Source organism: Berghia stephanieae, chromosome 13 (assembly GCF_034508935.2).
Source record: "Berghia stephanieae isolate SIO BIC M18660-M18661 chromosome 13, UCSD_Bste_1.3, whole genome shotgun sequence".
Classification (NCBI taxonomy): domain Eukaryota; kingdom Metazoa; phylum Mollusca; class Gastropoda; order Nudibranchia; family Aeolidiidae; genus Berghia; species Berghia stephanieae.
In genome coordinates, this window is record NC_088372.1 from 22,039,029 (window position 1) to 22,053,600 (window position 14,572).

The window sequence follows — 14,572 nt, forward strand, 5'->3', positions numbered from 1 at the left end:
AAACCGTACAGCTTAGCCACACTACTGGACAGTGTAGCGAGATTTTACGGTGTTTTAAAAAATGTGCCTAGTAAAATAAAGTGCCAAGCTCCTCATGACCGTGGATACCGTGTATTTTTAGACACTTCCACAATGTTGTTAACTTTTCTAAAATCGTAAACCACTTTCCACAACAAGTAGGTTCTGCGGGTTGGCGTTAGGGAGGGGCATTATAGCCATCGGGTTTGCTACTCCTATCACAAGAATACAGCCACGTCTATCAGCGGGACATTAACTTTCACCGACATCACAACAACCTCGAAAATCGCCACATTCACCACCATTTTTAACGACCACCACTACAACAACAACCGCCAACCCTTTGCCTGTCTCTAATCCCTTCAGGATTATGACTTAGAAACCTGACACTGTGACCATGTGTCAAATACGTTTTACCCCCCCCCCCCCCTCCCCCGCTTCTCTTTTTTATTCCTCTATAAGAACATCAGTCTTCACCCCCCCCCCCCCCCTCCCCATATCGCCTATCGCTTCTTCTTCTTCTTCTTCTTCTTCTTCTTCTTCTTCTTCTTCTTCTTCTTCTTCTTCTTCTTCTTCTTCTTCTTCTTCTTCTTCTTCTTCTTCTTCTTCTTCTTCTTCTTCTTCTTCTTCTTCTTCTTCTTCTTCTTCTTCTTCTTCTTCTTTTTCTTCTTCTTCTTCTTCTTCTTTTTCTTCCTCACCCCCTTTGCTCCTCTATAAACATACACAATTTATAAAATTCTATCCTTATTATTCAGTACTCTAATTTACTTTATGCATCAATAGGGCTTTCATCATCCCCATCACGTTCAAACAAAAACAAGCCCAAACGAACTAAAAACAACAAAAACACAGAAAAAACAAGCACCCCCCCCCCCCCACAGAAACAACGATGATAACATTAAAAAAACAAAACAAAAACGATCAAACAAAAAATAAAAGAAAACAAAAAAAACATAACAAAAACAGCACACACAAAAAAATCAAACAAGTAAACACGCAAAAACAAAAACAAATCAAAAACAAAACAAAAACAAACAAACAAGCAAACAAATACACACACTTTTTCGGAAAAGAACACAATACGTAACTTTAAAAACGACTGATCGATATTTTATATAGCGGAATATCCACTAAACGTTGGCCCTTGACCAACAGCAACACCCGTACCAAATAGAACGAGACATGGAAAGTTTCGGGCTCAAACTCATTTATATCAACAGCATGAAGAATAGACATCAATCATGATCTTCCCTGCTATACGTATTAAGGGAAATTCGCAACCGTCGGTGTAGATAGTCGACTTTGATTTCAAATTAATCCGTATTATATAGTACAATTAATTACAGCGTTGGTAATTCATGACGTCATTATTTTGAAATTTGGTAAAGATCATTGGAATTTCATGTCTAATTCTGCGTCATATTTCATCATCATCATCATCATCATCATCATCATCATCATCATCATCATCATCATCATCATCATCATTTTCATCATCATTATCGTCATAACCTTATCACGAATCTATCAGTGCGGCTGAAACCATCTGACAAGATACATAACTCTTACATAAATGGATTAGGCCATCTTAATCATGGCTATTACCGCTTTAGACCACCATCAATATCACCATAACCATCTTTTGATATTTATTATTGATGTGATATTGTTCCGAAATGCAGTCTTCAACAAAATCTTAAGATCACTCAGTTGTCACATGGATACTGTGGGAGCCTCTGTGGTGTGTTGGTAGCAGGTCTGACCGGTAATCAGAAGAGCCCCCCCCCCCCCCCCCCCCCAAAAAAAAAAAAAAGACATACAAAAAGACTAACAAACAATAAACAAAACAAAATAAAAACAAGACCACAAACAAATACATTTTTATAAGAAAGAAAAATAAATGCACTGCTTTCCAAGAAACAGAGAGCCAAAATCGTTACACTTTACCATGAAGGGTATCCAGAATATTTATTAGCATAAATGTTTATTGAAGCTAGGCAGCTGTGCATGGAATAATCAAGAATTTAGAAATTAACCAATGCGGTAATTTTTTACCCCCCCCCCCCCCCCAAAAAAAAAATGTATGCCACCAAAAACAATTTAATTTAGGGTAACAAGTTCATGTTTTAAGATATGGTTTAATTTGATTCAAATTGGCAGAATGTTATATAAATGGCAGTTTTTCAGGCACTCAATCGAAAATTAGATTTAGACGAAAGGCATGCAAACCTACCCGGATTTCAATAACTGCCTATGAAATCTAAACGCTTGGCATTTGAACTTAAGTATAAAACATTATACACCTTAGGGCAGAAACTGCATTATGCTTCCTTTTGAATGTAAACTACATAATTCGTTAAAAAACTACAGCATTCAGTTTGTGAAACATCCGCTAAGTTACATTATTTGGGGCTCCTTTTCAAAATTTGGAACTACAAGGCTCTCTTTAATCCTTCGAGGATCCATCATTGAATGATCAAAATATGTGAATCTTTTGTAGAAACAATTGAACATTGTTTAGTTGTCATGTTTAATCTTTCATGCTTCATCCTGACACAGATCTAAAGTTGTGACGCATTTCTTTACCTTTAAAAAAATGCATTCCAATTTTAGATTGCATGGAAATGGCCCGTACTTTTTACCAAATTGAAAATATCTGGGAGATATTAAAGAAAAAGGTTGCTGATAGACAATCCTGGAATTAGAATATCCCATGGTCGTAAGATGACACTCTGAAAGTTAGTTCATGTTCACAAAATATCCACGTAATATCTCAACATCTTATTACTCAGCATGTCGTGTCGAGTCTAGGCACAAACGCAAAAGGAAGGCCTACAAAATATTAAAATCACTTGAAAATACAATCAATTCAGTAGGGGGAATGTTAAAAACTAAGTGAAGTATTTTTGCTTTTTATTTTAAAAGTCTAATTTGGTCAACAAACTGAAAAATAATAGTCATCCATCCTAGTTATTGAGTGTATATAATAATACCTCTTTTCTGATCTGAGAATAGGAATAGTTACTTGTTTGTCTACATCATCCCCATTTGTGCGGCTATGTGGTCTTGTGATATGACACTCGCTTTGGGATCGGAAGGTCCTGGGTTTGAGCCTCGCTCGGCGCATTGTTGAGCCCGTGGAATAAGGTTCTTTACTCATTCTGTCACCATACTCAGGTATAAAATGAGTACCGTTAACAGCGTTGTCTATGTCGGAAAAATGATTAAATATTTCGCCTAACAGGCATCATGTCTCGTTCTTCATGTTACATGTTTCTGTTGGTCAGGGACGCCTTGTAAAGCGCTTTGAGCATGTTTAGTGGATATCGCGCTATGTAAAAGCTTAATTTTAAATCCCCATAAGCGATTGTGATTGAATCACAGAACTCTGCGGATTGAATACAAAGTTTCAAAGTTTATTCAATCTTAGGCTTTCGCCAATAAATCAACAATTTGATGCCAACATACATGAAGTGGAAAAAAAAAAAAAAAAAGGTAAATGGAACCAAAAAATAAACTGATACACCACACAAAAATACAACAATCGTAATAACATCAATACGTTCAATAATGATAATAATAATAATAATAATAATAATAATAATAATAATAATAATAATAATAATAATAATAATAATAATAACAATGATAATAATAACAACAATAATAATAATAATAATAATAACAACAATAATAATAATAATAATAATAACAATAATGATAATAATAATAATAATAGTAACAACAACAATAATAACAATAATAACAACAACAATAACAATAATAACAATAATAATAATAATAATAATAATAATAATAATAATAATAATAATAATAATAACAATAACAATAACAACAACAATAACAATAACAATAACAATAATAACAAGAAGAAGAAGAAAGAAGAAGAAGAAGAAGAAGAAGAAGAAGAAGAAAGAAGAAGAAGAAGAAGAAGAAGAAGAAGAAGAAGAAGAAGAAGAACAAAAACAACAACAACAAGAATATCAATAATAATAACAATAATAATATTACCATCATCCCTACACCCCAATCATCACCGTTACCACCACCACCATTACCATTATCACTACCACTATTACCATCACTTTTACATTTCCAATCAGTTTTTCTCATTAAAAATTTTTTTTTTAAAAATAAAAAATTATTGATACCTATCACAACAGACCTCCTCACTACCACGAAAATTCCCGTAGTACTACGGCTAAATCCCGGGCTGGATATAATAAAGGTTTTTTAATTAAATGTCATTTCTTGAAAACGAAGTTCTGGTGCCAGAGCTATCACATAGAGTTAATATTTTTCCCCACGCATTATAAGGACAAACTGGTGGTTTTTAAGGGTAGTTAAAATGTCTACGATGTTATTTACCCTGAAAACTACTTATTACATTTTCCTATTTCAAGTAGGCAGGTCTGCTATGATAAGTATCAGTTCCATAGTCAAAATAAGACAAACAAAAATAAAAATAAAAATAAAAATAAAAATAAAAATACAACAAGCACCCGGAAACGGTCGTAATAAAGTCGCAATACGGTTGACATTTCATGGGAGCAAGCTGTTACCAATATTATATGGTCTTCGTTGTCTTGTTCGATTTTGTTTGGCCACCCGGTGATTTTAGCAGCGCTGTCAAGCAACGGTGATTTTTTTTAGACTCCCCCGCATTTACAATCCCTTATTCGTTGTCCAACGTAACGAGACGATATCCACTATTTATTTCACTAACACGTATATTTTTTCAATCCGAGGATAGAAATGGAGCTGTTAAACTCTTATAGCATTTTCTCTCTCTCCCTCCCCCCCCCCCCCTCTCTCTCTCTCTCTCTCTCTCCCTCTCTTTCTCTCTCTCTTCCTCTCCCTCCTCCCTCCCTCCTTCTTTCCCTCCTCTCTTTCTCTCTCTCTCTCACACACACTCACACAAACACACACACAGAGACACACATACAAACACAACTAACTATTCAAAGGATACGAAAATTTAAAACGAAAAGAAAAGAAGAGGGAAAAAAAAAACAAACAAAAAGAACAGAAAAAAAGATACAATAAAAGAAATAAGGAGACAAAAACAAACAGTTAAAAAAAAAGGTCACAAATTTTTATGTTTACTAAACTTTTTTTCTCACATACAATTGGAAACTAAAGATTTTTTAAAAAATGTTTAAACTATTAAGTTAACTGCGTTTGATATATAATTTGGTAAAGCACAAACCCCATTTACGCCAACGAACTTGCGTTCGTCTATCGTTTTCGTATTCTCCTATCCCCTCTATTATGATTGGGTGGCTATGTCTTATTTAGATTTGTGTTTAATGTACTCATTGACAGATCATGTCAGCATCACTCCATAGGGTAGATTGTTTATTTGATTGTTTATTTATTTGATGTCCTGTCCAATATTGGCTCTGGCTTTATGGGCCTCATACTTGACATCCACGCGGGCGCAAATGAGAAATTAATAGACGCATTGTTTATAGAGAATGTCCAGGGTTTCATTATGAACATTGCATTTCACAATGTACCATCTACTCTTGCAGGCTAGTTTGTGTAACTAATCTTCAATTAATATAAGATAAATCTGTCTTGGCGTCTTTTACAAGTAGCATCCCCAAACCACATGCGTCACTGGCTTATATCTATATTTTTTCACGCCCGACTCGAAAAGGGTGGTGCAAAATGTAGACTTAACAAACTCCATAACGCACTTGCATAAGTTGATCAACATCGCTTAGCTTTTTTGACCGTGATTCTTCGCCGTCGATGTAATTTGTATTTGGTAATTTTTTTTTTTTTTGGGTCAACTTGGCAGCCCTGCTTTGTACTAAATATAGATCATAGACTTCGATATTATTGACCACCGGCTCGTGGTCGCCGATTGATCGATGGACGGTGACCTGATGTCGCTCTGTCTACTTTATAGACGTTGACAACCCTCATTCTCTTGACATGTTACATAACGTTTATTTTGATGGCCTACGGTTACCTCCTACTGCTTTGCTTAACAGTCCAGATCCCCATTGAAATTATGCCTTCCTCTTCTCGTGTTTTTGTTGTGTAGTGATTCGTTATTGGACTGTGACCTAAATTAGGTCATAGGGTTCTTATCGGCACTCGGTCCTTAGGAATGCTTTCATTTGAACTCATTTTACACGTACTTTCGAGATAGGATTTTGTTCGGCGGTCCATCTTGTTTAAACCAGCTCTGTCCCAGTCTGAGATTAAAAAAAAAAAAAAAAAAGAAAGAGAAAAGCGCATAGATCATGTTTGCTGCAGAGCTGCAGATAGTGAACATCTATTTAAATCACATTTCTATCGTTTTTTCCCCCTCCCATTTTATAAGCTAAGACAATCATCAGTTTCTCCACTCCTGCATTACATAAGTCAGCAGTTTTGAATCTATCCTTACGTTTTCCCGACATTCAATATCAATTTCTTTTATCTAAATCTGCTGTCGTACAAGATATCTTTCTCCTTCAATAGTATACGGTTGTGATGAATTGAGATTTATAAGTATCTCCTCCATCGAACACATAATTTCTGTCATGGAGGTTTTCCTACCTGCACATAAATGATACCGCACCGCCATTTGACCAATCCTTTTTCTCAGATCACGACAGGTTATTTTAAAATGTGGTAATTTGAAAGAAGTGTTGATTTTGTTTGTTTCTTTTTGTGTTTGTTTATTTGTTTGTTTGTTTTGTAATCATTCAGAATTTACGAAAAGTCTCGTGATTTGTATTAACTCACTCAATCCTAGCGATTTTGCTACTTTTCAAAATTGGAATAAAATGTATTAAAAATGAGCATGTACATAGATAGTTTTATTCAGCTATCATTAACATGCAAAAACGAAAAACATTAGCTTTGATACTACGCCTATAATTTGTCTCAGGAAATTGTAATAAATAGGCATGGGGTAAAAGTAACCCGGGTAAACTACGAATATAGTCGGTGTTTGGGTTGAGTGAGTTAAATGGGAATTTCATACCGGCTTGACCTTGAGTTTTAATTATTGGCCTGAAATGAAAAATCTGTCCAGGTTTAATTTTTGTCTGCCCTGTAGGTACTCGCTCATTGGCCATGCCACCAAGCCATTGGATGGTCGCAGCGACATCTATAGTCCAAGGATGGTCGTGAGCACGACAACAGGAACGGCCTGTCATCTTTTGACAATTTCCATTACTGTCTACACATTTGATATTCAAAACCAATGACTTGTTCATGCACGATTTTCATGTTGCTAATAATAAAATATTTACTTTTTTTCGTTCTTCTTCTTCTTCTTCTTCTTCTTCTTCTTCTTCTTCTTCTTCTTCTTCTTCTTCTTCTTCTTCTTCTTCTTCTTCTTCTTCTTCTTCTTCTTCTTCTCCTTCTCCTTCTCCTTCTCCTCCTCCTCCTCCTCCTCCTCCTCCTCCTCCTTCTCCTCCTTCTTCTTCCTCTTCCTAACTTGATCTTTGAACTCTATGTAACAGGCATGCGTCATATTGTTTTGGTCTTTCTCGTTGTGCCAAGGGTCATAATGTTTTTTTTTTTTAATTCTTTTTGGTGTGTTTTGTTTTTGTTAGTCTTTTTGAATCGGATGATTCCTTGTTTTTGTTGATGTAGTTTGTTGTTTTGGGACTATATTTATATATTGCTCTTGTCAAAGACGACGTCGACAACAATGACGACGATGATGATGATGATGATGATGATGATGATGATGATGATGATGATGATGATGATAATGTTGATGATGATGATGATGATGATGATGATAACAGTAGTAATGATAATGATTGTGGTGGTGGTATTGGTGACAGTGATAATATAATATAAAAGGTAGCAGTATTTCATGGTAACATCAAACTCCCTTGTTTATCATACGGACTTCACGAGAACTAGGTTTTGCTATTTGAGCTCGAGATTCAAGACGTACCACTCGAGGTTAGTATAAGTGGTAAATGAATGACGGTCACTCCACTCCGTGACATCGTGGACATGTGACACAGTGTGTATTACGTAACGTATACGTTTCTACGTAACGTCAAACGTTATCGCATCTGGGCCGTAACGTAACTGTACCATAACGTAAAGATATAAGCACATTAAAAATTGCGTACAGCGGACAGCTCTTACTAATCTTACAAACCGACTGGACTATGTACCTCGTTTGTTTACTTGTGACTGTATGGGAAGGCGACAAAAAAAAACATATATCGTAACTTATTTGTTGCGGCTACTTTGAGGTCCAACGGTATGACACTTGGATTATGACCTGTTTGCCCCTGGTTCGAGTCCTCATTTGGATGATTGGTGTGAAGTTGAATTCATGGAAAAAGGCTCTTTTCTCCCATTTTCTCACCCCATTCGGGCGTAAATTAAGTACTGGCCGATAACACAAAATAACAGCATTGCCTCTATTGAAATAGAAAATCAAAACAAAACAAAACATTTATAGCATACACATGCGTCATATTAAGGACTAAAGTTTGAGTTTTGCTGTTGCCTTGGGAACGCTTATAAAGCGCTTTGCTAAATGTATACTGAACATAAATGGATATAAAAACTCATGTTTTTATATCATTTACCTACCTCCGTTCTTTCTCCATCGTTATCTTTACTTTTAATATTTGACTTACGTTTTGAGTTGTCAATTAGAAATTATATGTTAATATATGTTTATATTGGCAATTGCCAAAAAATAAAACCTTTGAAAAAAAAAAACAACAACCCCATCTGTCTATCTATCTATCTATCTATCTATCTATCTATCTATCTATCTATCTATCTATCTATCTATCTATCTATCTATCTATCTATCTATCTATCTATCTATCTATCTATCTATCTATCTATCTATCTATCTTTTAGTCTATCTATCTATCTATTTATCTATCTACCTATATATCTACCCTCCTTCCTACCTACATATATGTCTGTCTGTCTGTCTGTCTGTCTATCTATCTGTCCATTGGTATCTGTCTATATATCCATCTATCCATCCATCCACCATCCATCTATTCATCTCTCAATCCATCCATCCATTCATCTACAACCTATCAACCTACCTATTTATATACATACCTATCGACCCGTCTTCCACCTGGCCCCAACAATGGTACAAACACGATTGTTGTTTCAATTTTAATTCGCCTAAGTGAAGACCAGCGTAATAATTTGAAATGATGATCGTTTTATTTTATTACATTGAATTAAAAAATATCTGAAAATTGAAATTAATAACCGTAAAAGTTTTTGATATAGCGCAAGTAAACAAAATCCTTAAATAGTCATAAATTTTTTAATTTTTTTTTTTATAGTGGAGAAAATTATTTTCGTTAGGTCTTAGGTATATGGAATAGACTTGCAAAACATCAGTGCCACACAATAGACAGCTCCAGAGAGAAAAATCTCTAAGCTTGGGTATGAATTATGAAACCGACTATAATACAAGATACGTGCATGACCGAAAGTGAATGGAAATCATCAGGTAAGCGAAATCGAACGAAGTTGAGTGTTTGGTTTTTCACTGCACATAAATCGCAAGCCTATTTTTATTTAGGTTTGTCGGTCTGATCGTATTGGGACACCTTGCCTGGTCTGGCCGGTCGGCGTGAGCTCTTAGCCGACTAGGTGACTTTTGGTTGGCCGGCCAACCACCCCAGTGTCCAGCCGCCATTGATTGACCCTTCCTCGGACAACTGGCTCGCTGTTCGATCATTTCTACTTAGTATACGATAGAGGGGGTAGCTTCCACATAACAAACTTTCATCTTCAAAAAGTTTGCTTAATTCTTATGAATCAGAAAAAGGCGACTTTTTAAAATTTTAAAGTTAATGTATCTATCTCTTGGAATCAATTGAATGAATATAGATCGCAGTAGGTATCGCCATGTTTTGACGCCAGTTAATATTATTTTCTGCGAGGACATATTACAAAAAAATGAAATGGTCAAGAAGCGTCTTTTTTTCTTTGTTTTGCTTGCAATAGACAATCACATTATAGCCCTCAAAGTTTGATAAGGATTGAGGTATTCTTAAAGGTATTGACAATACAATAATATGGCGCCATGCTTATCCATATCTATATTCACACTCTCGTGCATAGATGTGTTTTTCAAAATTAAAAAAAAAACCACCTTATTATATCTTATTAATTATATTTCTTCTTCTTCTTCTTCTTCTTCTTCTTCTTCTTCTTCTTCTTCTTCTTCTTCTTCTTCTTCTTCTTCTTCTTCTTCTTCTTCTTCTTCTTCGATTTTCTGCATCTTCTTAATCAGCCCGATATAAAACGCTTTGAAGCCTTGACTCAATATAGTTTTTTGTTAAGCGCATCAATACCTCAAATATCGTAATTCTTGTCAATTCGACTTTTAATTCAAATACATATTGCTGTCTAGTTTACTTGGACATAATTCTGATGGGCCAGATTATATCACCTAGAGTTGTCAGTCGAAATTATGGTCTTGAGGCATCAATCGATTTGGTCTTGAATGGTCAATCGATATTGTCGCGGTCGATATTCTCTGGGTCAATCTATATTGTCTTGAGGCGTCTTCTTGAATCATCAATCGATATGGTCTTGATTCGACTATCGTTTTGATCTGCATCAATGGAAATAGTCTGCATCAATTGATATGGTCTGCATCAATTGATATGGGTCTTGAGTCGTCTATCGTTTGGTCTGCATCAATGGATGTGGTCTTCATTAATTGATATGGTCTTGAGTCGATTATCAGACCTTGATTTGTTGATGAATGTAACCTTAAGTCGTGGATCAATGTGACATTTAGCCATTATTCAATATAGCTCCCGAGTCTATGACCTCGAGTCCAATAAAACACAAAGCAACCAACCAATATACCACAGAAGAATATTTTGGTCTTTTCTGATATCGATGGCCGTTCCTTTCCATTATTTTCATGTGTGGTCCGTTTACAGTTTAACTCCAGGTAGTTGGTATCCAATGTAGAAAAGAATATTTTAGAGAATTCTTATACTTATAATTCTTAAGCAATGGTGACCATCATTGGGACTCAGTAATACATATTATTTGTGTTACCATCTTTCAACTGTCTGCACATCGACAGCACGCTATATACCTGCCTTCAATTGACTCAGTTGTTTAGATGAGTGAGAGGAGGAGGAGGAGAATGGTTTATCATTGTGTACTATTAAAACATAATTTCTTGAAACAACACGCCATTATCGGAAATGTCAATTTAGCAGAATTTCTGACATACTGGCCGACTAATTAACAGACAGTTTGACTGACTGACTGACAGAAAGACACGGCATAGAACTTAGTAGGCCACCAGTTAAAAAGAAAGTTTGTGACGGCCTAGCGAGCCCTCGTTGGTCAGGCGGCTGACGGACGCGGCGGTGTTAGCCGACCTCATTCTTGTTTCCTCTGCAGGCCGATTGGAATCGATTTTAGAACTCCGTATTATGATTTGATGGTACTGTCAGAAGGACTACCTTCCCTGTGATATACATGAATAAAACACGTGTATATATATCGCATATTTAAAAAAAAGTACTCACCCCCCCCCCCCCCCCCCCCGAAGACAAAAACAAAAAATAATAAAAAATAAACGAACCAACCCCCCCCCCCCCCCCCCCATCAAAAAACAAAAACAGAATTTTAAAAAACCTAACAAAAACAAAATCAAACCAACCCAACAATTCAATCGACAGCAATGCAAAACAGACCATATTCAATAGTATAATATAACTTCCCTTTTCCATGTCAGTATTAATGTCCTTATCCTCCATCAGTGTTTTTTTCTTTTCTTTTCTTTTTTTTTTCGAGGATTATTCTAGCATTGAAATATGTGTGCAAAGTAATTAAAAAAATAAACGAATAAAACAAAACATGTTTCAAGCATTATCGTTTACAGTTTTGACTCAAGCATCAATTTAAACATCAAAATATTTTTATTATAATGTAGTCGTACCTTGTTTTGTTAGGGACAGCGTAGCTCAGAGGTACGGTCTTTGCTTCGTACCCAAAAGGTACCGAGTTCAACTACCCGCCTCTCTGTGTGGCCTTGAGCAAGCCACCTCGCCCTAGCTCACTTTGCGACATAGAATCGAATGGCTCTAAACATGATTAGTGTCAGTATGAACTATTTCGCATAGTTTGATTCTCAACATCATAATATTACACTCATAATAGATAGTATACGCTTGGCTAAGAAGCTCACACCATTGCCATCCGGAAGGGACTAAAACACAAAACTATGTGTAACCTTGAACGTTTATAGTTTGGTTAATAGATGGTATGCGCTTGGCTAAGAAGCTCATAACATTGCCATCCGGAAGTATAACGGACCAACACACACAACTGTGTATCCATGAACATTTATAGTCGGGTTAATACAGTTCAGTGAGCATTACTCATAAACGCGGATGGCAAAAACAATAACAAAGACTTGAGTGACGTCATCTTCGAACTTTCTATACGGTTTAGTGAGAATTACTCATAAACGCGGATTGCAAAAAGCAATAACAAAGACCTGAGTGACGTCAACTTATACTATCTATAGATATTGTGCGCTTGGGTAAGAAGCTCACAACATTGCCACCCGGAAGTAAAAAGGACCAACTCAGAATTACTCATAAACGCGGATGGCAAAAAAAAAAAAAAAAGAGAAAAAGAAAAAAGAAACAATAACAAAGACCTGAGTGACGTCAACTTCATTCTGTCTGATAATATGAAAGCGACTTTATGAACATTTTTATATTGTCTTATTTGATCTAGGTCAGACGGGGTTGCCACAGTGCATTCAATGCTCATCCTGGATTCATCTCACTCATCGGTCGGTCGATGCTCAGCGCTTTAGTCCGTTGTCAGACTGTTCGATTGGCCTGGTCATCATGGTTTGCGTGTGCGTGTGCACATGTGTGCGCGAAAACCAAACTTGTTGTTGGTTGGTGCGGTGGAAATAAAATGATGTTGTAGTTGGTGGTGGTGGTGGTCGTGGTGGTGCATGGTTAATAGCCCTCTCTTTCTCTTTCTCAACTTTACAGATCTTACAACATTCTGCTGGCGGGCGCAATGACATCAAAACGGTCAAGAGATATTAGTATAGGCAGAAGGACAAGATAGATCTTGTGAGGCGATAGTAGTAGGCTATACTAGTGATTGTGATGATGGTTGTGCTGTGTTAGTGATAGCAGTCAGTAAGCCTGCTTCGTCAAATCAGTCAAGCATGCTACAGAAAAGTCGACGACGACCACAACAGCGACAACGGTGATGGTCGTGGGGCCATCCAAGACTGTTTAACAAACTGTACAAGTATTTGTTATTAGTATTATAATATTGTAGATAACGGTAGTTATAAGTTGAACTTCAGCACAAACTCGCACAAGGGTGGAAAAAGAAGAACCAAGGCGAAGGAGAAGAGGATTAACGAAGAAGAAGAGGAAGGACCTAAAGACTGAATTCTTTGGAGACATGTTATTTTGTGCTTTATTGCTTAATTGTAATAATATTATGTTGACATGACGTCCTCTTGTCTCATAGAACTGATATAGTAATGGACAGACGTGTAGTCTAGCGGTGATTGCGTTTTTACAGTTGTGTAGAAATGGTGAAATCAGACGGATATATAGTATAGAAACAGGCAGATGATGTTAATGTTATCGGTGGAGTGATGCTATCTTTAATGTTCTTGAATTTGGATTCCGTGAACAGACCAAGACCAAGACGTTAGACAAAGTGAGGTATGTAATTCATTTATTTGTTCGTTGCGTGTATGTATGCATTGTTGAGTCCTTAGAAAAGGGGCTTTACTCACATTCTCTCACCGTTCTCAGGTGTAAAACGAGTACCTGGCCGTTAGCAGCGTTGTCTCTGTCCGAAAAAATACTGTAATATCGCCTAACAGCCGTCATGTCCCGTCTTACATGTTTAGTGTTGCTGTTGAATAGGGACCCCTTGAAAAGCGCTTTGAGCACGTTAGTGGATATTGCTCTATATAAAAGCTAAATTTTAATTAATTTTTTTATGTGTGGGTGTGTGTGTGTGTGTGTGCGCACGCGCGCGCTCGTGTGTATATGTGATATATATGTGAATATATAGTGTCTTATTGTATGGTCTAGATAAGCAAGTTAATTAACATTTGTCTATATTACATTTATGTTCACCTGTGCTATTTATCTATCACTATCACTAAAGATGTGTCTATTCATCTCTCCATTCATCTACCCATCCACCCACCCATCTTCCCATGCATCCAACTGACCATCCAACCACTATCCATCCATTCATTAATTCATTCATCACTCATACATTCATCCCATCCTATACATCCCTCCATCCCATCCCATCCATCCATCTCATAGCCCTCTCTTTATCCATCCACCCATCTAAACATTCATTTATCAAGAGGCCCCTTCTCGCCCTATCTCTAGACCTCATGTCAGCTATGTCTAGTCTAGGACGTCTTATCCTTCTTCAAACAAGCAAGTCTCTCTGTCGAATTACTGTACGCATATGTATGAAGTTTGTTCTGAGAATGAGTAGGTATTGTAAATGTTCAAAACAAACA

General features: G+C 36.4%; 1 protein-coding gene across 1 annotated transcript in view; it reads left to right on the top strand.

Moving 5' to 3' along the window:
* Window positions 1–14,572, top strand: part of LOC144958997 (uncharacterized) — a 120,091-nt gene that overhangs the window by 24,348 nt on the left and 81,171 nt on the right. The window contains exon 3 of the mRNA XM_078891311.1: window positions 13,050–13,745. The gene's annotated coding sequence lies outside the window, so the exon portion shown is untranslated. The remainder of the gene's footprint in view (window positions 1–13,049; window positions 13,746–14,572) is intronic.